Here is a 27,852-nt window from a genome sequence, read left to right as displayed (position 1 = left end):
ATCAGTGATGAAGATGGTACATGGGAGCTAGAGAGCAAGATGAAGGATTCTCACCCCCTGCCTTTTTCTTAAGGTACGTAAATTTCAGGGACTAAATTTCTTTTAGTGGGAAGGAGATGTAACATCCTCGTTTTTGCTAAACAATTAATTAATTTGTTAATGTAGTTATAAGTTAGAGTATAGTTCTCAAATTTTTTTGAAGAAAGTAGGGATAGAATTAACATGAGATGCTTTAGATAAAATTTTTAGGTATATTTTTAAGAAATTTTTTGTAATTTTTAATTTTAAAAATTTCAAGTTTCAAAAAGTGTTATTTGTATCGGTTAAAATTGCTTTAGGAGGCTAAAAATAGCATTTTATTTTAAAAAAATTAATTAAAAATTATATTTTGGTTAGAAACATTATTTGGAGTATAAAAATAATTTTTTTGGTAATTAAGTTTTTAGATTTTCTGGTTAATTTTACGTAAATTAGTTATACGTGTAAGTAGAAATTTGCGTGTAAAACCAAAAAAATTGGAACAAATTAAAAGGGCAAGAGTGTCAAAAAAATTATTTTATAAATATCTTTAATATATTTTATGATTATTTTTAAATTTTGGGATTTTTATCTAATTGTTTCAATTCATTACAAAAAAATTAGGGTAAATCCTATTATTATATTATTATTTTATTACTTTTTCCTATTTAAGATAAGATCAACTCACCAAATTCAATTTTTCTCTCTTGGCTGCTATGAAGTGCTCTTCTTCTCCTTTCAAAGTGTAACATCTCCAATTTTGGTCTATATATTAGGGTTGTCCGAGTTAGTTAGCGTTTAATTACTTCATTTATTATTTCTTTTCTCTCTAAATTATTTCTTGTTGCAATTAAAAATTTTGTGGTTAGTTGATTTTAGTAAATTCTTTTCTTTGAAGTGATTGTCTAAATTGTTAGGGTCCCTGCTACACAATAAAACGATTATTTTATGTAATACTGTTCAATGCATTTATATATATATGTGTGTGTGTTTTAGTGACCATGTGGTAAAATACCTTGAACAACCCTAGGTTAGCAAGACTAACCCTAGGACGAAGTTGTCTTTTGGTCAAAATAGGTGGACCCCATTTGACTTCATGACTATTGTTATTATTGTTTACATTTTTCTTTTAATTCATAGTATTTAAACATGTTATATATTTTCTTAAATTTGGAAAACTACATGTGTGACTTTTCCTCCCTTGCCTTAAATGTCCACTTGGCCCTAGTTAGTGGGTATACACAAATCTTTCCATTTTTCCCTATGTACCATGCACATTGAGATAGCCAATTAATGGAAACCACCACCCTTTGCCCTAGATTTCACGTGCACTATAAGGAACCCAAGAGGTGTATCTTGCCTCTTTTAAGCCTAGTAACCGAAAGATCATTCAATGTCTGGGAGAGAGAGAGAGAGAATCAGTTTTGATAGCCTATATTCCTACCCAAATTAACTACACTTAATGCAAATTTCATTATTCCAAGTTACCTTATATAAGTACAGCTGCCACCCATGAACCGTTACACCCTGCGTGATAATCATTTGAGATTCCCTCATTAATGGTGCAACCGAGAATAAAAAATTTGGAGTCCTAATCCCTTCCCAAAGTGTGAACTCTTCCTATTCTCGTGCCCTTAATTAAAGTTGGTCAATCTGGTTTAATTTAGCATTCATTCCCATGGCCATTTATTGAGGAATCCCTCATGCTTAATCACACCCACGAAAAAACCCTTCACCTAGCTGTTAGGAGTATCATAATTGCCTTTATTGTCTCCCACTTATTTTCAACCTCTCGAGAAAATGAATAGACACATGCTCCAATTTTCTCCCCCAAATGATTGGAACCACCAACTGCATTTAGGAAGTAACGAGTCAAGTGCATGATATTAAATGCATATTTCTTCCTTAATTGCATTACATTCATTGCTACTTATTATGAGATTTATGTGCGCACACTGCCCTAAAGAAGGCGCCACCCTTCATGAGCAATTTAGTGAGACGTTTTGCATGCCTATTCTCTCTTCCAACGACTCAAACCGCAGCCTGCATTTAATGGGCATGTTAATCAACATGAAACGCTGCACTTGGAGCAATTACTCCCTCCTGAAACCGTGCCACCATTTAAAAAAAAAAATTCCATTAATACAGCCATGATGGAGACACCACTCCTTCACTAGCCACTCAAAGGACACAACCCTTTCAAATTCGTGGGACACAAAGAGTTTGAACCCATTTCCCTCCACAAATAAACCCTAGCCGCCAACCTACATTAATTGCTCGCTCTTGCCTAGGCCAACCCACCACTCGGTTACTCCACCATGATGATTAATTGTGGAAACATGAGGAGCATTGGTTGTTTACTTTTTTTGCACTCTATGCATTTAATGCTTTTAATGGGACGTTTCACCTACACCAGAGCACTAGGGGGCGTGGCCGTTCCAAGGGGAAGGCAAAAGGTTATGTCACTTTACTTAACCTAACCCTAAAACCTTCCTTGTGCAGCTCTTGACCGCCAGCCCTTGGGAGATGAATGGACAGAGGCTCTATACTTACACTATATAAGGACCCTCCTTATTCTCACGCGCTCATTTCCCTCTCTTTCATTCCAAAAATGCTCTCAACCTCATCACTACTTCTCTTTCTCGACATCTTTTCACACTCACACTAAACCTTCTACTCTCTTTCTCTCGTGAGCAACACACTCCACCACCACCCTCTCAAGGAGACAACGAACACCAAGGAGCTTTCAACACCGCCTGCACCCCCTTTTCCAAATGGTTGTGCCGCCACTAAAGACTCAAGTTGTGACCGAATTCCTGCAAGCGCCAAGGCCAAGTCTTCCACTCTCTCTCTCATTCTCAAACCGAACAAGGTTAGGGGAATTCAATTTGTAGTTATTTTCGCATTTGTAGAATTTATGCTTAGTTCTTAAGGAATTTATCTTGTTTTGAAGGAATAAGCTGAGCAAAAGTCATGGAAATGGATCATCAATGGAAAGGAAGAGGAAGAATGGCAATGTTGGACTCCAAAATACAAGAATGATGGGATGTAGGCTGGGCGTGATCACTATTGTTAGTGAAAGTGATCATTCCAGAGCCTAAATGAGAAGAGGAGCCCGTTCGTAATCACTTTTAGTTACAAGAGTGAGCGTTGCCAGTGTGCGTTATCACTTTCGCCAGCGAAAGTGAACGTTCCAGAGAAGACTCTATTCCTGAGGAGCTGTGCGTTGTCACTCTCGCCAGCGAAAGTGAGCGTTCCAGAGGCACTTGTATTAGGACAGCTTGCGCGTGGTTACTATTACTCACGAAAGTGATCACGCGCAGCCCTTGACCTCCTGCGTTGCCACTATTCTGAATAAAAGTGAATGTTCCAGAGAAGCCTTCAACCCTGCAAGTTGCGCGTGGTTACTCTTGCTCTTGAAAGTGAACACGCGCACTACATAAAGCTTCTGCGTGGTTACTCTTGTGAAGAAAAGTGACAACACGCAGAAGTGGGGTTTCTATATATACATGATTGAAGCGCAAAAACCGGGATCGGTTGCTCATTTTCTGTTTTGTTAGTTAGAGTCTCGTTGTGAGAGAGTGGAGAGAAGACTGGGGTCGAAGCTTGAAGCTCCAAGAAGAGGGATCGGATTGGAGCTCGTGGCCATGGCTGCTCTGCATTCTTCTTCATATTCTTCTTCTTCTTTCTCTGTTTTTGTTGCAATGTGTGCTTAATTTCCCATAGTTAGGGGTTTATGGAACTCGAATTGATGTATTGATTCGACTTTATCTTCTGAACTTTAAGTTCTTGGATTAATTGAGTTGTTAATTCTGCTTTTCATGCAATCTCTGAATGGAAATTCATTTGATTAATCAAGAGGAATCTTTACCAATGGGAATTGGATTGTTTGCTCTGATCTGAATTGGCAACCAGAGTTTAGGGATTTCTTAGGGATAAGGAGACCTAATTCTGCAATCTTATAGTTCTAATTCTTAATGCAACCTGAAATTGAATCTCACCTAAGGGATTAGGGAGGTTTAGTGGATTGTTAGGGTCAATGAGTTAAGGAATTAACCTTTGGCTAGATATATGTGAAACTGATTGTCAATTATTCAATTGCTTGAATGTTCAGAGGATTTAATTGGATTGATATTGATATTCTTGTGAAGTAAATTCCTAACTATCTTTCATTGCTATTTCATTTCATCACAAATCTTATACTCTGTTTCTCTGCAAGTTCTTTGCTTTAATTGCTTTGGTTTATTGCTGTTATATGTTACAAATCTCCTTCAAAAATTCGTATGGCTCAAATGGTTATAATTCTGTGAAGTGGTACTTGAAACCTAAATTCCCTGTGGAGACGATATTCTGATCTTAAATTTACTCATCACTTGCTGCAATCCTAGTGCACTTGCTAGTGTTAGATTGCAAACAACAAGTTTTTGGCGCCGTTGCCGGGGGAATTAGAGTTTCAATATCATTAGTAACATAAGAATAGCTAGATTGAGTATTTTGTTCTCTGAATTTCTATAGTAGTAGTCTGTAGTTAGACATTTTGTCCATTCTGCATAATTCTGCAACTTTTTAACTTGTGTTTCAATTACTTTTACTGATAATTACTGCATAATTTTCGTGGTGCAGTTCTGAATACTAACTTGTAGTTTACTTTTGCTTCATTTTGAATTGTATATGCGTGGCAAAAACAAAAACAAATCAACTCTAGTCTTTGATCCTGACATAGACATAACCTTAAGAAGATTGAGAAAAGAGTCTAGAGCAGAAAAAGCCATAGGGAGTGATAGTGAGTTAGAAGCTGTCCATTCTCCAGAATCTCAGAGTAATCCTAGAGTGAAAAGAACACCTACATCTTTGAGACAACTAAATTCAGAAATAGAGATGGCAGAACAGAACAAATTTAGAACATTAGGGGACTATGCTATTCCTAACATGCAAGGTTTTAACTCTTCTATAATCAGGACAACTATTCAAGCCAACCATTTTGAGATTAAACCTGCTTTATTACACTTAGTCCAACAAGATCAGTTTTCTGATGGAAATTCTGATGATCCTAACTTACATATTTCAAATTTTCTACAGCTATGTGACACTATAAGAATAAATGGGGTTAGTGAAGAAGCCATCAGACTGAGACTATTTCCTTTTTCCTTGAGAGATAGAGCAAAATGCTGGTTACAAGCTCAACCACAAGGAAGCATCACAACCTGGACAGAACTTGTGAATAAGTTTTTAACCAAGTACTTCCCTCCATCCAAAGCTGCTAAGTTGAGAGGAGAAATTACATCCTTTGTGCAGCAAGAAGGAGAATCATTATATGAAGCTTGGGAAAGATACAAAGAACTGCTTAGAAGGTGTCCACATCATTGTATTCCAGATTGGATGCAATTGGAAACTTTTTATAATGGGATGAATGCAGTAACAAGAACAATGGTTGATGCTGCTGCTGGAGGTTAATTAAATACAAAGTCCTTGGAAGAAGCTCAAAGGATTATTGACATGATGGCATCTTCAATGTATCAGAATTTAAACTCAAGGAATCAAGGAAGAAACTCTGGTCATGAAGCTAAAGTTCTGGAAACTTTTCTTGCACAAAATCAGCTACAAAATCAAATGTTTTCAGAACAATTAGCTGCCTTAACACAACAAATCAACAATCTGCAAACAGGGAGTATGCCTACCAGTCAGCTAAGTTGTGATTTTTGTGGAGGAAACCATGAAAATGGTGCATGTGAGGCATCCACAAGTGAACCACAAGAACAAGTGAATTATATGAATAATTTTCAGAGACAACAACCATCATCTCCCCCTGGATTTCAATTTTCGAATAATAGAACTCAGCAGTATTCTAATTGGAATAATCAATATTCTGCTGCAAAGAATTCTAATTCAAATTTGCCTTTTTCTAATGCAGGTCCAACAACACAATAGCCTTATTTTCAGAGGAATTCATCCACTCAACCTCAAGGAAATCAGAAATTTTCCAGACCTATGAATGAGAGGTTGACTGAGATGGAAGAAACTATGCTGCAATTCATGAAGGTAACTCAAACAAGCTTCAAAAACCAAGAAGCTTCCATGAAGAAACTAGAGACACAGATCGGACAATTAGCTGAACAATTATCCAGCAGGGATGAAGGAAGATTTCCAAGCAATACAGTAGTCAATCCTAAAGAGCAATGTCAAGCCATAACTACAAGGAGTGGAGCTGTAGTTGCAAGCCCTAAACCAGTAGAAAAGAAAGTGAATGATGTAGTAGAAAGAAACATTGAACAAGATCTGCAACAAGGAAATTTTAAACTATTGAAGAAAGACCATTCAGAAGAAAAAGAAAAAGTTCCCATGAATTCTGAAAGGAAAACCAAAAAGCAACTCTTTGAAGAAGCTTGTAAGCCAATAGACCCAGAAAAATACAAGAGGCTGCCTTATCCTCAAAGAGTCCAAAATCCTAAACAAGAGGAACAATTTGAAAGGTTTATGAATGTCTTTAAGAAATTACAAATTAACATTCCTTTTACAGAAGCTTTGGAGCAAATGCCTTCATATGCAAAGTTCATGAAAGAACTACTTTCCAGAAAAAGGAAGCTAGAGCATGACAAAACAGTACCTTTGACAGAGGAGTGCAGTGCCATTCTCAAGAGAAAGCTTCCTCAAAAGTTGAAACATCCTGGATCATTTAGCATTCCTTGTGAAATAGGAAACTGCACTGTGGGAAGAACATTGTGTGACTTGGGAGCAAGCATAAATCTGATGCCATTAGCTGTTCTGCAGAAACTTGGAATAGAGGAAGTAAAGCCTACCAACATTACACTACAGCTAGCTGATAGATCATACACTTATCCATATGGAGTTGTTGAAGATTTATTAGTTATAGTTGATATGTTCATTTTTCCTGCAGATTTTGTAATTCTAGACATGGAGGTGGATTCTAACATTCCTTTGATCCTAGGGAGGCCATTTCTTGCAACTGGAAGAGCTTTAATAGACGTGCAAAAAGGTGAACTTATGCTTCGAGTTCAAGATGAGAAGGTAATATTTAATGTGTTTGAAGCTTTAAAATATCCAGTTGAAGATAATACATGTATGAAGATAGATATACTGGATACTTTCATTACACAACACCATATGAAAGATTTTGATGAAATTGCTGTGTTAGAAGAGATAATATCTGCAGGGAATGACAAATCTGAAACTCTGAATGAAGAAGATATCATGGAAGTGCAGCAGCAACTAGAAGCTCTGCCAATTCAAAAACCTGCAGAAAATATAGTGAAAGAAGAGCTGAAAAAGGATGCTAAAGAAGAAGAAAAGCAAAGGCTAGAACTGAAACAACTCCCTTCACACTTGCGGTATGCATTTCTGGATGAGAATCATGAAAATCCAGTCATCATCAATAATGAACTTAAGGAAGAACAAGAGGAAAAATTGCTCAGAATTTTGAGAGAACACAAATCTGCAATTGGCTGGAGTATTGCAGACCTGAAAGGTATAAATCCTTCATTTTGTAAGCACAGAATTTTATTTGAAGAGAATTTCAAACCTGTTGTGCAGCCACAAAGGAGGTTAAACCCAGCCATGAAAGAGGTAGTTAAAAAAGAGGTCATAAAGCTGTTAGATGCAGGAATAATATACCCAATTTCTGACAGCAATTGGGTAAGTCCAGTCCAAGTTGTTCCAAAGAAAGGTGATATGACAGTGGTACCTAATGAAAAGAATGAACTTGTCCCTACTAGGACTGTGACTGGATGGAGAATGTGCATAGACTATAGAAAATTAAATGATGCAACTAGAAAAGACCATTTTCCACTACCATTTGCAGATCAAATGTTAGAAAGACTTGCTGGACATTCATTTTATTGTTTTCTTGATGGGTATTCAGGATATAATCAAATAGTTGTAGATCCTTTAGATCAAGAGAAAAATGCATTTACATGTCTATTTGGAGTCTTTGCATATAGGAGAATGCCATTTGGTTTGTGTAATGCCTCTGCCACTTTCCAAAGATGCATGCTTTCTATTTTTTCTGATATGGTAGAAAACATCATAGAAGTGTTCATGGACGATTTCTCTATTTTTGGTGATTCTTTTGATGATTGTTTAGCTAATCTATCCACTGTTTTGCAGAGATGTCAAGATACTAACCTTGTGTTAAATTGGGAGAAGTGTCATTTCATGGTACAAGAAGGCATTGTCCTTGGTCATAAAATTTCAGAGAAAGGAATGGAGGTGGACCAAGCTAAAATAGAAGTCATTAGTAAATTGCCTCCACCTGTCAATGTTAAGGGAGTTAGAAGTTTTTTAGGACATGCTGGTTTTTATAGAAGATTCATAAAAGATTTTTCCAAGATTGCTAAACCCTTGAGTAATTTACTTGCAAAAGATGCAGATTTCATATTTGATGATAATTGTTTGCATGCATTTTCTGTTTTAAAAGAGAAACTGATTTCTGCACCTATTCTTGCAAAACCAGATTGGAAATTACCTTTTGAACTCATGTGTGATGCAAGTGATAGTGCAGTGGGTGCTGTTTTAGGACAGAGGAAAGATAGGAAATTACATGCTATCTATTATTCAAGCAAAGTGTTAAATCCTGCACAAGTGAATTACACAACAACAGAAAAAGAACTTTTAGTTGTTGTACATACTTTTGATAAGTTCAGATCATATTTAATGGGTTCAAAAGTGATTGTATACACTGATATGCTGCTCTTAAATATCTTTTGACAAAACAGGATGCAAAGCCCAGATTATTAAGATGGATTCTACTCCTCCAAGAATTTGAGCTAGAAATCAAAGACAAGAAAGGGAAAGAAAACAGTGTTGCTGACCACTTGTCCAGACTTCCTTTGGAGAGTTTAACCACTGAATCATTGGAAATAAATGAAGAATTTCCAGATGAAAAGCTGTTTGCAGTGGAAAACATGCCTTGGTTTGCTGACATTATAAATTTTAAAGCCACTCAATTCATTCCAAAGAGGTTTACTTGGCAGCAAAAGAAGAAGTTCTTACATGACAGCAAATTCTATGTGTGGGAAGACCCATACCTGTTCAAAATTGGAATAGATGGGTTAATTAGAAGATGCATTCCTCAAAGCGAGCAAGCTGAGATACTATGGCATTGTCACAATTCAGAATATGGAGGCCACCATGCAAGTTCAAGGACTGCTGCAAAAGTTTTGCAAGCAGGTTTCTTTTGGCCTACACTCTTCAAAGATGCCAAGAAGTATGTGGAAAACTGTGATAAATGCCAAAGAACTGGAAATATTTCAAGAAGACATGAGCTGCCATTAACCAACATCCTAGAAGTGGAACCATTTGATGTATGGGGGATTGATTTCATGGGACCATTTCCCCTATCATTCTCACACGAATACATTCTAGTTGCAGTGGATTATGTGTCTAAATGGGTAGAAGCAATTCCCACCAGATCAAATGATGCAAAGGTAGTGATTTCTTTTATAAGAAAGAACATTTTTTCAAGATTTGGTGTGCCTAGAGTGCTGATAAGTGATGGAGGTACTCACTTCTGCAATAAGTATCTTGAAGCTGTATTAATGAAATATGGTTTGAAGCATAAGGTTGCTACTCCATACCATCCACAAACAAGTGGACAAGTGGAGGTTTCAAATAGAGAGATCAAGCAAATTCTAGAGAAAGTAGTGAACAGTTCAAGGAAGGATTGGTCAAAGAAACTGGATGACTCACTGTGGGCATATAGAACTGCTTTTAAAACTCCAATTGGTATGTCTCCATATCAGCTAGTATTTGGAAAGGCCTGTCACTTACCTCTAGAGCTGGAGCACAGAGCATATTGGACTACCAAGTGGCTTAACTTTGATTTATCAAGTGCTGGAAAGAAGAGAGTTTTACAGTTGCATGAATTGGAAGAATTCAGACAACAAGCTTATGAAAATGCAAAGTTGTACAAAGAAAGAACCAAGAGGATCCATGACAAATTTATTCTGCAAAAAGATTTCAGACCTGGCCAGCAAGTACTATTATTCAATTCAAGATTAAAATTGTTTCCAGGGAAACTGAAATCTAGATGGTCTGGACCATTTTTAATCAAGGAAACTTCTCCCTTTGGAGCAATTCTTATAGAAGATCTGAAAACAGGGAGAGAATTCAAGGTCAATGGCCAAAGATTGAAGATCTATCATGGAGAGGAGTTTACAAGGAACATGTCATGCATGAAACTGGTTTCTCTTGAGTGAGAAACATTTAATGTCAAGCTAGTGACATTAAAGAAGCGCTTTGTGAGAGGCAACTCACATTTCTAACCCAATTTAACTTTTCTGCATTAATTTTGAATTAACAGTATTCATAAAAGCCAAAATCTGAACTTTTCATCTTGGTTACCTTGCTGAATTTGATGTTTGGAATAAATCTGGTGGCTGAAACAAGAATGCAGATTGGAATTAATTAGAATGTTTAAAGTTCTTGTACAGTCTGAATAATAGTTATCAAATTCTGCAAATTCTCTGCAAAATACAAAGTTCTGCATCATACTCATCATATTCTGTAATTTTGATGCAAAAGATAAATTTTGAAGCATGCTAAATCTGTCATTTGTAGTGAATCTGATAAATGTAATTGGACTTCATGCTATAATGTGTTATGGAAAAGTCAGAATTGCATTGTGAATATGTTAAGCAGAAATTCTACAGAATTCAGCCTTGGATGAATGTTGCATATGTAATTAAAGGTGAACATGATGAGAGAAATAGGTATTTTATATGGTGAGTGTGTATTGGAATGATTATGATTTGTTAAGTGAGCCAATTAAAGTTTGGAGAACTTGGATTGATGAAAGGAATCACTCTTTTGCAGGAAAGCAATCAAGCAGAGATGGAATTCTGAGATTTCCCCTCTGGAACAATCACTCTCGCTGATGAGAGTGATAACGCAGAGGCAGATGAGAAAAACACACTCTCTGGATCACTTCCTTTCCTTGTCAAGAGTGATCACGCGCAGGTAAGTATAGAATATTTCATAGCGCGTTACTCCTTTTACTGATAAAAGTACCTACGCTCAAGCAAAAAGCTTGCGCGTTATCACTTTGCCCAGCAATAGTGATAACGCGCATTGCATTCAAAATTTTCAAGTTCTCTGGAACACTCACTCTGTTCGACAAGAGTGACAACGCAGAATTTTATTCACAAGGGAACGTTCACTTCTCACTTAAAAAGTGGGCACGTGCACACGCGTGACCCCAAATTCCATATAAAGGAACCACGCTCACATCCATTTAAACCTAAATCCCATTTCCCTCTGAATTTCTCTGACTTTCAATCTTTCGTGAAGCAACCAGCAAGCAATTTCTCCCTCTTTTTCATTGTCATTCACATTTTTGAAGCTCCAGGTACGCTCTCTGCATTCTCTGAAATTGTATTTAGGGTTTTTCTTTGCTGCAACTCTGGAAAAATGTCAAAAATGGCAAATGGGGAAATATCTTGAGCGTAATTGATATAAGTAACTTTAAATACTGTGAATAGGGTTTCAAAGTCATTCAATCTCCTCTGTTAACATATGCACATCTGCATTATGCGAAAAAAATCTGAAAATGACTTTGAAAGAAATAGAAATATTCCAGTTGCCTTCAACGAAAATACTCCTTGCATGCAATATTTGAATGTTGATGTCTGAACTGAGTTGTATGGAATAAGTTACTGTTGTATATTGCACTGCATGATTGTACAGATACCATACTGATAGTCCTGCATTAAACTGATCTTTAGTCTTTGATGATAATGAATGAGTGCACTGTCCTAATTGTATGTGATTCAAAGAAACAATAGGCAATATTCTGGATGAATTTTACTGACAGAAGAAAATTTCTTTTAGGAACCATTAGTAGTTGAAATTTGGTTGAAAATTGTGATTCTTTTTCTGCATTCTTGGTGAAATTGTGAACTTTGAGTTTACAAATTATGAAGGCCAGTTTAAAATCCCTTGAATATGGTTTGATTAATTTTGTACCTAAGTTCTGGTATATCTGAAAATTTAAGAGAGCATGTAAAAAAATATGTTGATGACCTATAATAGCATCTCTGTGTTAACCTGATGTGCTTTGAGAGTGTGCACTCTAAACTACAAATTTAAAGGTTTAACCAATTTTGACTGTGATTGCTTAGTAATTTGCAATAGTGCTTGTGTGTTGATATGATTACATTCTCATGACAGCAACTGATTGTAAATAGATACATACTGCAAGTTGGAATTTTGCACATGGATTGATTGAAATTATCTAGTAAAGAGATGTATATTGTCACAATTCTGTGTCTTGAATTTTAAACTGTCAAATTACTTGCTTGTTTTTGCAGTCACTTCAAAATGGTCAGAACTTCTTTGAATACACCAGTTGGACCTTCTAAGAAGACCAAAGCTGGATCTGCCAGCAACACTCCAAGAAGGAGATCTATCAGGAATATGCAAGCTGGAACAACCAGGAATTATTCAACCACTAAAAGAGCAAGAACTGATGGTGTCTCACCTTCCTCACCCATTGAAATTGCTGACCCTCCTCAGCCAAGTGTAACCACACCTGCAACCTCTTCACCACCTCAGCCGACCAGAAGAAATGCGCCTTCTACCTCTACCCCTACTGATCATGATCCAAGATTCAGGAGCATTGCTCATCAAAACTATTTCAAGGCAAATATTCTGAGGAGGAAGATTGTCCCAGATAGAGCCTTTGAAATTGCTGAAGGAAACTACCCTGAGTACTCAGAAGAAATTCAGAAAAGGTGATGGGACAACTTCTGCTCCTTGGCTGATAATGGTTAGAGAGAAATTACACAGGAGTTTTATGCAAATGCAATGCGGTTCAAGGGAGACCAAATTCCCAAATTTCACACAATGGTCAAGGGTATGAGGGTGGATTTCACTGCTGCCAACATCAATCGAGTGTTGGAAATTTACACTGAAAGACAACCTAGGCAGATGGACTTCACTGACTTTAAGAATAGTCAAGACAAGGATTATATTGAAATCCTGCACAGAATTGGAAGGCCAGGCACAACTTGGCAGCTGAACCTCGCCCAGAAACCCAAGTGCATCACCACCAAGAACCTACTACCATTTGCTAAAGTCTGGAGTACCTTTCTATTGAACTCTTTCATGCCAGTCAAGCATAGTTCAACCCTGGCAGTAAAGAGGGCTGAATTATTGTTTGCTATTGTTAATGATATGTACATTGATGCAGGGGAAGTAATTAGTGAATGTATCTTAAATATTCTGAAAACAAAAAGAGATTCACTAGCCTTTCCCTCATTAATCACTTTACTTTGTGAGGATGCAGGGGTTGAAGTTGGAGACTACCAAGAGAAAATCAGATCTGCTCCCCCTATCTCTGTCTCAATGGTAAAGGAAATCTATGCCACCACCTCCTGCACTTCAGCTGCACCTATCCCTACTCAGTTCAGAAAGGAGAAACCAATGAAGATGAAGGACATCCTACATCTTTTGGTTGAAAGGCAAAATCAATTGGCTGAACGACAAATTGAGCTCCACAACAGTTTGAAGGCAGGAACCATGCTAGTGGAATGTGTGTTGATGAATCTTGGTCAGAAGATGGGAATGACCAAAGATGAACTTTATCACACACCAGACTTGGCTGAGAATGCTCAATGTCTACGCTCATCAGTTTTTAAAGACTTGCCAATATACAAGACTCATTTTCCACGGCCAACTGAAGAAGTGGTGGAGGAAGAAGAAGATGAGGAGGATGAGGAAGAAGATGAAGATGAAATTTCTGATGAAGAGGATGTCCAAGATGACTAGTTTAGGATTTTTTGTTTTCTTTTCTGTTAATTCGAATTTTCTCTTGATGGTTTTGTAATTAAGTTTCAAACTTTTTGGTTTCATTTTAGAATTTGGGTTTGTAATTTGCACACTTGGTATATTTTGGTTTCATGCTAATTCTGAACAATTATGTTTTGAACACACATTAATTATGCAGAATTCAATCCCTTTTTCACTTGCTAATTGACAAAATTTTTGGTGTTTTGTGCAGAAAATGTCACACTCACACAACACTCACACACATTGGCTGATGACACCTGCACAAGCTGCCATGGAAGGGGGGTTATTCCTTACCTCTTGATTCATGTGTTAGCTACACAATACACTGAAAATTTACTAATAATAGTCTAGGTTATGAGTTGTTTTCTACAAATTGACTGCAAGATGGGTGACAATTTTGTGAATTCTGTGTGAATTTTTTTTAAGTTGTTTTTCCCATTCTCAAAATGAGATCACACTTGTATTTTCAAAATTGAGGCAGTTGCCACTCGGTGCATAAATTTCTGAAAAGTGCATTGTGTTTTCATTAATCCACATGATCACTTATAATACCTAGTGAGATTTGAGCTGTCTAATTCTTTTCTTGTGTGATTAATCATATTTGGCTGTATTCTCTAGAACTTGCCCTTGTTCTTAATTGAATATGCATGCTACAGTTTTCACCCACATGATAGAGGCCATGTTTGATTATACCTAGTCAGCCTAAAGGCCTTCCTTTATGATTGAATGTCTTAGTTCACCCTTTTGAGCTTAATATCCCTTTTCTTGAAATTACCTCATTATAAAGCCTTGCCTGAAAAACCAATTTTTACCATTCAAAAGATCAAAGGCATAATGAGTTTAATCAAGAATGAGTTTTAAAACTAAGTTTGGGGTGACATCCAGATTTTAATTGCTTGAGGACAAGCAATGTTCTAAGTTTGGGGTGGGAAATAGCATGCTATCTAAGCTGGAGTTCAACAAGCCAGAAAGAAAGAACAAAAGTGCTGAAGCAAAATGAAAAAAAAAAAAATTCTGAAAGTGCAGCAAAGTGCTGTAGAAAAGAAGATAGTGACTGAAAGCAAGAAAAGAAGAAAAGAGATGAAAATTCTGCTGCAAGAAAAAATTCTGTTTGCTGCATAAGTGAGAGAATTAAGGAGGAATAATGTAGATCCAGGCTAGTTTTAAAACAAATCACTCAAAATGCCTCTGATCTTTTGAAATTGCATGTATTGTTTTCCATTTTCTTTGACACCTACCTTAACCTTAGCCTTGTTATAACCTGAAAAAGTCCTCTAGATGTGTGATTAATTGTACTAAGCAGAGGAGATGGAGAAATTGGGCAAGCATATGGTAGAGTACAGTGAAATTGATGATTTAGAGTGAAAACAGTACCTAAACACTGTTGAGTGATGAGAGAAACACTTCCAAGTGAGCTGTGATCATGTTGATTAATTGTACTCACATGAATTTTGATGAAATATATGAACTTAGGTAGCAATTCTTACTTAATGATGATTATGCAGTAGGAATATCATGATGAGTATTTGGTTAAACAACTTGATTGAAAATTTTGCAGAAAACACAGAATTGGAAATTGGAAAATCTGAGAAAAGCAGTTTGCTATTTGAATTTAAAAATGGAGGAACTTACCCTTGGTCTAGTTTGATTTGCTTGAGGACAAGCAAAAATTCAAGTTTGGGGTGGTGATGAATCCATATTTTTACTGATATTTTAGCATAATTCTAGCTCATTTAATAAGGAAAATATATGAAGAAAGTAGGAAAAACTCAGAAAAAGAGAATGATTGAAAGTTTTAATTCAATTTGTAGTTATTTTCGCATTTGTAGAATTTATGCTTAGTTCTTAAGGAATTTATCTTGTTTTGAAGGAATAAGCTGAGCAAAAGTCATGGAAATGGATCATCAATGGAAAGGAAGAGGAAGAATGGCAATGTTGGACTCCAAAATACAAGAATGATGGGATGTAGGCTGGGCGTGATCACTATTGTTAGTGAAAGTGATCATTCCAGAGCCTAAATGAGAAGAGGAGCCCGTTCGTAATCACTTTTAGTTACAAGAGTGAGCGTTGCCAGTGTGCGTTATCACTTTCGCCAGCGAAAGTGAACGTTCCAGAGAAGACTCTATTCCTGAGGAGCTGTGCGTTGTCACTCTCGCCAGCGAAAGTGAGCGTTCCAGAGGCACTTGTATTAGGACAGCTTGCGCGTGGTTACTATTACTCACGAAAGTGATCACGCGCAGCCCTTGACCTCCTGCGTTGCCACTATTCTGAATAAAAGTGAATGTTCCAGAGAAGCCTTCAACCCTGCAAGTTGCGCGTGGTTACTCTTGCTCTTGAAAGTGAACACGCGCACTACATAAAGCTTCTGCGTGGTTACTCTTGTGAAGAAAAGTGACAACACGCAGAAGTGGGGTTTCTATATATACATGATTGAAGCGCAAAAACCGGGATCGGTTGCTCATTTTCTGTTTTGTTAGTTAGAGTCTCGTTGTGAGAGAGTGGAGAGAAGACTGGGGTCGAAGCTTGAAGCTCCAAGAAGAGGGATCGGATTGGAGCTCGTGGCCATGGCTGCTCTGCATTCTTCTTCATATTCTTCTTCTTCTTTCTCTGTTTTTGTTGCAATGTGTGCTTAATTTCCCATAGTTAGGGGTTTATGGAACTCGAATTGATGTATTGATTCGACTTTATCTTCTGAACTTTAAGTTCTTGGATTAATTGAGTTGTTAATTCTGCTTTTCATGCAATCTCTGAATGGAAATTCATTTGATTAATCAAGAGGAATCTTTACCAATGGGAATTGGATTGTTTGCTCTGATCTGAATTGGCAACCAGAGTTTAGGGATTTCTTAGGGATAAGGAGACCTAATTCTGCAATCTTATAGTTCTAATTCTTAATGCAACCTGAAATTGAATCTCACCTAAGGGATTAGGGAGGTTTAGTGGATTGTTAGGGTCAATGAGTTAAGGAATTAACCTTTGGCTAGATATATGTGAAACTGATTGTCAATTATTCAATTGCTTGAATGTTCAGAGGATTTAATTGGATTGATATTGATATTCTTGTGAAGTAAATTCCTAACTATCTTTCATTGCTATTTCATTTCATCACAAATCTTATACTCTGTTTCTCTGTAAGTTCTTTGCTTTAATTGCTTTGGTTTATTGCTGTTATATGTTACAAATCTCCTTCAAAAATTCGTATGGCTCAAATGGTTATAATTCTATGAAGTGGTACTTGAAACCTAAATTCCCTGTGGAGACGATATTCTGATCTTAAATTTACTCATCACTTGCTGCAATCCTAGTGCACTTGCTAGTGTTAGATTGCAAACAACATAGGCCGATCACTTTGACTGGAGAAATGCTGGAAAATTGAGGAAGTAGGGATGTCCTAAGTTGCATTTGTTTGAATCATATCGTTGATGAATTTCTGTGATTCTGCTTGTGCTTGTGGCTGTCGAACGGATATCAATTAGAGACTATGTGTTTACTGGAATCTGATTTCATGAATATTTTATGTTATTTTAATTACCTTGCTTATTCAATTACTGATGTATAATTGTATGTGGAGCTCACCCTTTTTGTTCTTGTTTTGGTATTGCATCTTCTGTATGTATTGCATGATTGTGTGACAGATGGACCCACAACAAATGATAATCTCGGGATAGGACTCCGGAGAGAAGGAGGCATAAACGTACGATCCAGCAACGCGCCGCCTCATGTACCAAGGGATGATCTCCATGACCATGGGACCTCTCGCTGAAGATGGATGGAAGCCCAATTGGAGTGACCACCTTTTTGCTAAAATCTCTGTACCCTTACCACCTGAACGGAGTATCATTATCCATTTACCCCCTCCTTCTCCATCATCTCAAGAACCACCTGTCAAATGACTTAAAACTTTTGTTAACAAAGGTAAGACCATCATTGACCTCGATCTAGAGCCTACTCCCTGTCCCAGCCCTACTCCTGCACCTGAGTGGAAAGACATCGAAGTTGTTGAGTCTTCCATCAGGCCAGTACCCCGTCACTCCCTGCAAATTCAGGCACCCTCTTCTGACGAAGCTGGACCTTCCACCCGACGCCCTTCACCACCACCACCTACCATTGGTTGGATTGATAGCGACCCAGATGACTTGCCGCCCTCCCCTTGCCCTCAGCAAGTGAATAACTCTCCCGACTCCAATGGAATGGAATCTGACCCTAGTGAGGATTCCCTTCCGTTAGAGTTTTATTTGTAATTTGTTATTTTATTTTGTCATGCATGAACATTGCTCATAGGTTTCAGGTTGTTTTGCTACTTTTTGAAATACTAAACTTTGGGATTTTGTTTTACTATGGTTTTACCTTGGACATTTTGGCTAGAGGATTTATATACATATACTTACTTTTATCTATATGCTTCTCGTCATACTTGCAAACTTTTATTTCAATCGATGTGCGATACTAAGCATTTATCTCTATTGTTGTTATAAAATCATTTTACGAATAATTTGGTTGATTAGCAAAAATGATTAGCATATTGTTAAGATACTGGACTAATTGAAGTATATAATTTTGTGATGAATGGACTCGATGGAGACACTTTGTTGCGTTTATTATCCCCTCAATTTAATTTGAGTTTGAGATAAACTGAAATATGGTTAAATTGAGAATACTGTAGATTGACACGGTTAGTGTTGAGTAGTATGAGCAGGAATTTTATTATGACTATCCATGGAGGTACCTTTGAATGAACCATGAGAATTGAAAGCTGAAGTTATTCCCATGTAAGAGGGATTGTAATTCGTAAGTAGAGTCGCTAAGATGTTGATTTGCACGAGTTCTTGTACACGTTTATCTTGGCTGCATCGTTCTATAAAAGCCTTAAATTTTAACATAATAAGATGAGATCTTGGTAGAAAATAGGTGTTACAAAAAAGGCTTTGAAATTTCTTTAGCTCTAATCTTTTGATTTTCCAAGTATGTTCATAATTTTTTTTTACTATTCCACTTATTTTTATCATTTTGAACACTTTGAACCAGTTGGATTTTTTATTTTCTCCCTCTTTTTGGGTGCTGGAACAATGGCATGAGCGGTGATATTTTGTCCAAAATTTTTGCTTCTAAATTGTGTTTTAGTTTGCTTAATCCTTCTATGGTTTATAATAAATGATTTTGATTTTTTTTGTTTTGCTAAAAATGCATTTGGAGTTTCAAAACCTTTGTTTTAGAGGTGATGTCTCAAGAGTGTAAGAGGGGAAAATAATTGTTTTTGATTACCTCTATGCTTATAATATTTCATTTAAAGTATGAAAAAACAATTGTAGGACCCTTAAGCCACTTTCGTGAAAATTAGAAAATAGTATTTCAACCCACTAGTAGATGGGTGGATGATAAATGTGTCTTAACATTGATCATGATTTTATGTGTGATTATTTAGTTAGGATCGTAATTTAAGAAGTGGTGGAAAGAAGACGTTATTGAGAAAAATCGGATTACACTTCAAGGTAAGGGGGGCATATCTATTTTCAAGAGTATAGTATAAAAACGTTGGGAGAATGAGTGTTTTATTCCTTGCTATGTACGCATAAATTATTTGAAGGCATTTATAATTATTACTATATGTCACAAAGCTGAGAGAACACTAACTACCAAGTGTACTAGGTAGTTGTAGCAAGTAATAAAATTTTGAATTCAGTTTGAGTCCCAAGTATCGTTCTCAAGGATTTGTTCTATCAATTACCACTTCACAAATCAGTAACTAGTTGAGCTAAAAAAAATTTGGAGTGTTTTGAATCATTTAAGAACAAAAGCAATAAACTGTAGAAATAAGAAAATAACAGCAAAATAGAGTGACGAATTTAGAAATTGAATGATGTGTGAATGGAGTTAGGATTGATTTCACCTCTTTATCAATTGCAAAACTGAAGTAGATCTGAACTCTAAGTTCCTTAATTAATTGATGATCAATTTCACTTGTTTAATCAAAGGACTATCCCTTGCCCTGATGATCCTAATATTCAATTAACTATCCTAATTCTTTAGGTGTAAATCAATCAAACATTGCATTAAGTATGAGAAATTAAGAGATCACAAGATCATGAATTCTTATCCCTAAGATATCCATAACCTTGACATTCAATTCAGATCTAAGAAATTAACTCAACTTCCATTGATGAAAATCCTCTAGGTTCAATTCAAATGAATAGCTAATTCAAGAATTGCATCACGGAAAGAATTAAAGGTTCAATACAATCAAGATCTTAAAATCCAAATCCACAATCAATTTACAATATCAAAATTGGTGCCATCAATCCATAAGAAAAAGAAATCAGAACATGTTCATAGAAGAAAAAGAGAGAGAAAGAGTAGAAGAAGAGGACCTACAAAATTTCTTCATAAATCTAATCCCCAGCCTAATTCCTCAAGGTCTAGAGCTTGAAAGTCACCCCCAATCTCCCTTTCTAACTCTTCTAAGGTGTGGAAATGAAAAAATGAGAAAAGATACAAGTTTCTGACCTACCTTTTCGGCATGATCATTATTTTTCATAAAAGTAGAAACGCAGAGGTTCATGGTCTGCGCGTGTTTACTTTCGTGAACAATAGGAGTCACGCACAGCTTGAACGATCACATTTGTAAAGAAAAGTGATCATGCGCAGCTTAAACGATCACTTTTGTCAGCAATAGTGATCACGCGCAGCTTGCTTTGCTAGAGACTTCTCTGGAACGATCACTTTTGTGAACAAAAGTGATCACACGCACTTTGCTATACTGGGGAATTCTTTGGAACGCTAACTTTTGTGAACAAAAGTGATCACGCGCACTTTGCTATGCTGGGGAACTCTCTGGAATGTTCACTCTTGTAAACAAAAGTGACTACGCGTGCTTTGCTTTGCTGGAAACTCTCTAGAACGATAATGCATAGGTCTTTCTTCAATATTAAGCTTTTGGAACAATCACTTTTGTGAACAAAAGTGATAACGGCCAATTGTTGCTTCATCAGACCTTGTTCCTTGATTCCAATTTTTGCTACTTCCTACAAAATAGGTTCTAATCAGTACTTTTTACATAGAAATTTTACAAAATCTACACAATTAAACTATATAGAAATGAATTGAACATTCTATTATTTTTATGAGTTTTCCAGCTTTCTCCATCATGTTTTTCATATGAAATGTATTAAAAACTAAGGTAAAATACTAGGAAAATCTGCATTTATCACCATACTTAGTGTACAAGTGTTTGATATCCCTTTTTGAGATTGATTTTATGTGTGATGATGTTTCTATGATAATTGTTTTGTTGAATTTAGTATAAATAATTGAGCTTGTAATATGACGTCTTGGATGTATATTGCATATTTGATACTGATGGATGTACAACAATTAATTGTCTGAGATTCTTGAGGAATGAACTATTATTCATGTGGAGTAAGCATATAGAAGGTATGTTGAAAATTAAAAAGAATAGGAGACTTGTGAAACAAAGATGTTAAAAAAAAAAGATTTGAGGTAAAATTTGATAGATTTTGAAAGTTCTAAAAAGTGTTTTAGAAATTGAGGAATGAAATTCTGGCTACTTTTCTTCTTAAGAAAATGATTTTTTTAACCTTCTTTAAATTCAAGTGGTTTGATTCAAAATTGTACCCTTAAATTAACAGTTTTCTGTATATTTAAAATAAATATATACATATATATAATTTAAAGAATTTTAATTCATTTTAAAGTATTATTTTAAATAAGTATTTTGAAATGTGGTGATAATTAGAAAAGGTATTGGAGAGCCATCGGAGTGGCTGGAAAGTTGAGGAATGTGGTGGTGATGAGTGTTTGCTTAAAATTTGAAGTGTATTAGAATTTTCTAGCTGTTTTGTAGAGAGAAGAAAATTTGAAAATATCCAAATTACAGAGGAAACTCTGCTAGATTGTCAATGGAATTTTGAAACATATGTTGCTACTGATTGAAAAGAGATGTTTAATACGTAATTCAAAGACTGAAATTAGGTTTGTGCATCATAAACATGTGATGATGGTGGAGTTGGATGGGAAGTATACAAAATATAGGGGAAACTCCAGGTTAGTCTTGGGGATAGTCGGTTGTGATTGAGCCAGGCAAAGGCCAGGGCTCGCAACCTTGTGCTGTCGGTTCTCACTGCAAAACTGAACTATCCTAACAAAACCTGATGGATTCTCAGAATCAGTTGAGCTATTCCTTTGAAACTATCTGATGAGATAGTTATACTAAGAATGGTTGGTGGCAGTGAACTCCTGATCCTTCCTAGAAAGAAAGAAAGAAGGAAAAAAATAGTTTGGGCCCACATGCATGTGTTAGTATAGCAATTAACTAGGTGATGCACAGAATCATACATGGCATATACATTGTGTGTTGAGTTGTTTGCTATTTGCTATGATGATTGTAAATATCTTGACATGTTTCCTACTGTACTTTGGTTGAAATGGGTTTGTCTCACCCTTTTAGTTGTTATATGTGTTGTATGCGAATATGTTTAGTAGGTGAGGACACAGATGGCCCGACCACTGATAAATCCACATTTTACTATATTTTTAGCCTAGTTTTTGTTAATAAATAAGTAGTAAATTGCTAAGCAAACTTGAAAATATCATAAAAATTGCATTAATATTCATAATTGTGTAAATAGTTTTGATTTTTAGATTTTTAGTCCAATTCTGAACAAATTGACTTAAAAGTGACTTAATCCTTGTGCAGAAGCTTGAGCTGAGAATTTGAGTTGAAGATTGAAGTGAAGAAGGTAGAGGAATTGAGCTTAAAAGATAAAGAATCAAGTGTTATATGAAGGGCGTAATTTTGAGTACATAGAGTGAACACTTTGAAGAAGAAAATTCATGAAGATCAATTGCGTAGCTACTTCAAGTGTTCAAAGTAGCTACGCAATTGAGCGCGTAGCCACTTCAAGTGCCCAGAGTAGCTACGCAGTGCGCGTAGCTACTTCAAGCATCTAGAGTAGCTACGCCCAAGGCTAATTCTGAACTGCACAGTGCGCGTAGCCACTTCAAGCATTCAGAGTAGCTACGCAAAAATAACAAAATTTTAAATATCACTTCTAAGTGTCAACCTTGGATGATTTGAGTTCTTAAATTAGTTTTAGAAGCTTCTAGAAGACCTTTGATGCTAGAATTCTTAGAGATTAACATGTAGAAAAGCAAAAGGCGGGAAAAACTATATAAATAGAAGTTAGAGGTTCAGAAAAAGGACTTTTGGTTCATTTTTGTTATTTTTCACTTTGTAACTATTTTAACTTCCAAGGGAATTCATAGAGAGAGATTGAGAGTGACTTTCAAGCTTCATTTCTAGGGGAATCAGAGTGAAGATTGGGTCTTGGAAGATGTTCTTTTGCTTCTTGTCTTCTTGTCTTACTTCTCATTTCTCCATTGTAATGTTGTTCTAAACCTTTTTGGTTAGGGATCTATGGATACAGATTTGATGTTGTGATGTAATTGTGGATTGAATCTTGAGATTTTAATTGAATTGAGTATGTGATTCTGTTCTTAATGCAGTTGTGAACTAATCCTTCATTCAATTGAATTTAGAGGAATTTTCATCAATGAAAATTGTGTTTATTTCTCATATTTGAATCATATGCCTAGGTTATTGAGATCTTAGGAATAAGTATCATGATCTAGTAATCCTATAATTTCCAGAACTTAATGCAGTATTTGATTAAATTTCACCTAAGGGATTAGGGAGGTTAATTAGGTATTAGGATCAATAAGGCAAGGAATCCTTTGGTTAAAGAAGTAAAATTGATTATCAATCAATTAAAATTCTCAAGAGTTTAGAACATAATTATATTGCAATTGAAAATCTGGTGAAGTGATTCCTAACTATTTTCCATATAGCATTCTTAATAAAAAATTCGTATTCTATTTTTACAGCAAGTTTATTACCTTTTATTGTTTTTATTTCTTACTTTTACATGTTCCAAACCTCTCAAATGAATTGTTTTGCTCAACTAATTGTTAAATTGTGAAATGGTAATTGAAATAAGATCCTTGTGGACGTTTATTACTTGCTACAACTACCTAGTACACTTGCTAGTTAGTTCTCCAAATTCATAACAAGTTCTTGGCGCCATTGCCGGGGATCTTTATTTTTAATATCATTAGTAGCAAGGAGACAACTACATTGATTTTTTTGTTCTTTGTTTTCTTTTTGAAAATTTTATTTTTATACATTTAATTTTGTATTACATTTTTTGCTAGTTTTCCTGTATACCTTTGCTGTCTAGTTTTGTATAATTTATGTGCCACTATATTTTGTGTAGATTACATGTTTAGATGTTATGATTCTTTCTTAATTCTTTATAGGATATTCTGCTAGTAAATTTTCTGCAGTATATTGTTCTATATTTTCATCATTTTCTTTTAGTGTTTCTGTTGTGTTCAGTTTTTCTAGTGTTATATGCGTGGGAAAAATAAAAACAAGATTGCTCTTGTGTTTGATTCGGACATAGAAAGAACATTGAGGAGGCTAAGAAACGAATCAAGAACAGAAAATTCAGCAAGGAAAGAGCAAGAATTGGAATCTACACCTTCTACTCCTAAATCGAAAGAACTTCAAATTCCTTCTCCTACACCACCAATGCCTCAAGAGAAGATAATGGCTGAATAGAACATGATGAGAACTTTAGGGGATTATGCAGTGCCTAACATGCATGCATACAACTCCTTTATAGTCAGACCTACCATACAGGCCAACCATTTTGATATAAAACCAGCTTTACTTCATTTAGTTCAGCAAAATCAATTTTCTGGTTCAATTTTGGATGATCCTAACTTACATATCTCTAACTTTTTGCAGCTTTGTGATACAATAAGGATGAATGGAGTTAGCAAGAATACAATTAGATTGAGACTATTTCCATTTTCATTAAGAGATAAAGCTAAATGTTGGCTGCAAGCTCAACCACAAGGAAGCATCACCACTTGGGCAGACCTTGTTAATAAATTTCTTACCAAGTATTTTCCACCATCTAAAGCTGCCAAACTAAGAGGAGAAATTACATCATTCATGTAGCAAGAAGGAGAATCTTTATATGAAGCTTGGGAGAAGCTTAGGAGAGGTATAAAGAATTATTGAGGAAATGTCTACACCATTGCATACCGGAATAGATGCAGCTGGAAACTTTCTATAATGGAATGAGTCCAGCCACTAGAACCATGATTGATGCAGCTGCAGGAGGATCATTAAATACTAAGTCATTGGAAGAAGCTCAACGAATTATAGAGATGATGGCTTCATCTATGTATCAAAATTCTAATTCTAGACACTATACAAGGAGTGGAGGATATGAAGCCAAAATTCTTGAGACTTCTCTTGCACAAAACCAGCTGCAAAGTCAAATGTTTTCAAAACAAATTGCTGCACTAACTCAACAAATAAGCAACTTACAGACTGCTCCAATTCAGAATACTCAACTTGTGTTTTTTGTGGAGGAAATCATGCTAATGGAGCATATGCATCTACCAATGAACCTCAAGAGCAAATTAATTATATGGGAAATTTTCAAAGACAACAAGCTTCATTCCACCTGGTTTTTAGTATCCTAATAACAGAAATCAGTAGTACTCTAATTGGAATACTCAATATTCTGCTGCAAAGAATTTTAATTTTGCTTTTCCTTTTTCTGGTGCAGGTCCAGCAGCACAACAATCTTATTTCCAAGGGAATCCAGCCACTCAACCTCAAAGGAATAAAAAATTCTCCAAGCCTATGACTGAAAGGTTGAATGAAATGGAGGAAACCATGCTGCAATTTATGAAAGTAACCCAAACAACCTTCAAGAATCAAGAATCTTCCATGAAGAAGCTTGAAACTCAAATTGGACAGTTGGCTGAACAATTATCCAGCAGAGAAGAGGGGAGATTTCGTAGCAATACAATTGTTAATCCAAAAGAACAATGTCAAGCTGTAATGACTAAGAGTGAAGCTGTTGTGGGGAGTCCCAAACTTGCCAAAAAAAGAAGAAATAATCCTGCTGTAGGGGAGAAATTAAAATTTGATCTAAATGAAGGAAATTTTACCTTGCTGTAAAGAGAAAATTTAGAAAAGAGAGTTCTCCAAGGATTACAAAGAGGCAAATACTTGAGGAAGCTAATCAACTTATTGATGAGGAGAAATACAAGAGACTTCCTTACCCTCAAAGAATACTTAATCCAAAACAAGAAAAACAATTTGAGAGGTTTCTAGATGTCTTCAAGAAACTTCAATTAAATATTCCTTTTGCTGAAGCACTTGAGGAAATGCCTTCCTATGCTAAATTCATGAAGGAGCTGTTATCTAAGAAAAGAAAGCTTGAGAATGATAAAACAGTCCCTTTGACTGAAGAATGCAGTGCTATTTTACAAAGGAAGCTCCCTCAAAAATTAAAGGATCTAGGTTCTTTTAGCATTCCATGTTCTACTGGAAATTGCACCGTGGGGAAAGCTTTATGTGATCTTGGGGCTAGCATTAATCTCATGCCTCTTGCTATCTGAAGAGACTTGGAATAGAAGAAGTCAAGCCTAATAGCATAACATTACAACTTGCGGACAGATCTTATACATATCCCTATGGTGTTGTAGAGGATATGCTAGTTAAGATTGACAAATTTATTTTTCCTGCAGATTTTGTAATTTTGGACATGGAAGTGGATGCCAACATTTCTTTAATTTTGGGCAGACCATTCTTAGCTACAAGGAGAGCTTTAATTGATGTTCAAAAGGGAGAACTTATGTTGAGAGTGCAGGATGAAAAGGTTATTTTTAATGTATTTGAGGCACTCAAACATCCCAATGATGATGTTACTTGTATGAAGGTTGATATTCTAGATTCTATTACTTTCCCTCATTTTACTGATAATGCTGATGAAATCTCATTGTTAAAGGAAACAATAGTTACATGGAATCATTCTGCTGCTGTAAAAAAAGAAGAATAATTGGGAGAATATGTGCAATAGCTAGACACTTTGCCAATTGTTCCTTTTTTAGAAAATCCAGCAAAGGAAGAACTGGAAAATGAAATAAAGGAAGAAAAGACTGAAAAACTAGAGCTGAAACAGTTACCTTATCACTTGAGATACTCTTTCTTAGATCAAGAACATGAAAATCTGGTGATTATTAGCAATGATCTCAAGGGAGAAAAAGAAGAGAAATTGCTGAGAATTTTAAGGGCCCATAAGTCTACAATCGGTTGGCATATTTCAGATTTAAAGGGGATCAATCCAGCTTTTTCCAAGCATAGAATTCTGTTTGAAGAGCATTTTAAACCGGTAGTACAGCCATAAAGAAGGCTAAATTCAGCCATGAAAGAAGTAATGAGAAAAGAAGTAATGAAGCTGCTGGATGCAGGGATTATTTACCTAATTTCGGACAATCAATGGGTTAGTCTAGTCCAAGTTGTCCCTAAAAAAGGAGGGATGACAGTTATGGCTAATGAAAAAAATGAATTAATTCCTACTAGGACTATAACGGGCTGGCGCATGTGTATCGACTATAGAAAATTAAATGATGCAACTAGAAAAGATCACTTTCCATTGCCATTTGCTGATCAAATGTTGGAAAGACTAGCTGGACATGCCTATTATTATTTTCTTGATGGATATTTCGGCTACAATCAAATAGCGGTGGACACTATGGATCAAGACAAGATTGCATTTACATGTCCATTTGGAGTTTTTGCATATAGAAGAATGTCATTTGGATTGTGCAATGCTCTCGCTACTTTTCAAAGGTGTATGCTGTCCATTTTTTCTGATTTAGTAGAAAAAATTATTGAAGTGTTTATGGATGATTTCTCTATTTTTGGCAATTCTTTTGATAATTGTTTAGCTAATTTGTCCATTGTTTTGCAGAGATGTCATGATAGTAACCTTGTTTGCATGTATTTTCTGTTTTGAAAGAAAAACTTATCCCTGCACCTATTCTTGCAAAACCTAATTAGAATTTACCTTTTGAATTAATGTGTGATGCAAGTGATAATGCAGTAGGTGTTGTTTTAGGACAGAAAAAGGATAGGAAATTGCATGTCATTTA

The 27,852-nt window shown here is 35.8% G+C and overlaps 1 non-coding gene and 1 pseudogene across 1 annotated transcript; both read right to left on the bottom strand.

The window, feature by feature from the left end:
- Positions 1–5,280: 5,280 nt before the first annotated feature.
- On the bottom strand, positions 5,281–5,387 carry LOC113864049. Its single transcript, XR_003504656.1, has one exon. It is a non-coding gene; the product is annotated as a small nucleolar RNA R71 (small nucleolar RNA).
- A 19,436-nt stretch (positions 5,388–24,823) lies between these two features.
- On the bottom strand, positions 24,824–24,941 carry LOC113864060 (annotated as a pseudogene).
- Between the last annotated feature and the right edge of the window lie 2,911 nt (positions 24,942–27,852).

Source organism: Abrus precatorius, unplaced genomic scaffold, assembly GCF_003935025.1.
Source record: "Abrus precatorius isolate BTA unplaced genomic scaffold, Abrus_2018 Scaffold3, whole genome shotgun sequence".
Taxonomy (NCBI): domain Eukaryota; kingdom Viridiplantae; phylum Streptophyta; class Magnoliopsida; order Fabales; family Fabaceae; genus Abrus; species Abrus precatorius.
Note: the sequence above shows the minus strand (reverse complement) of the source record. Positions and strands in the feature narration are given on the sequence as shown.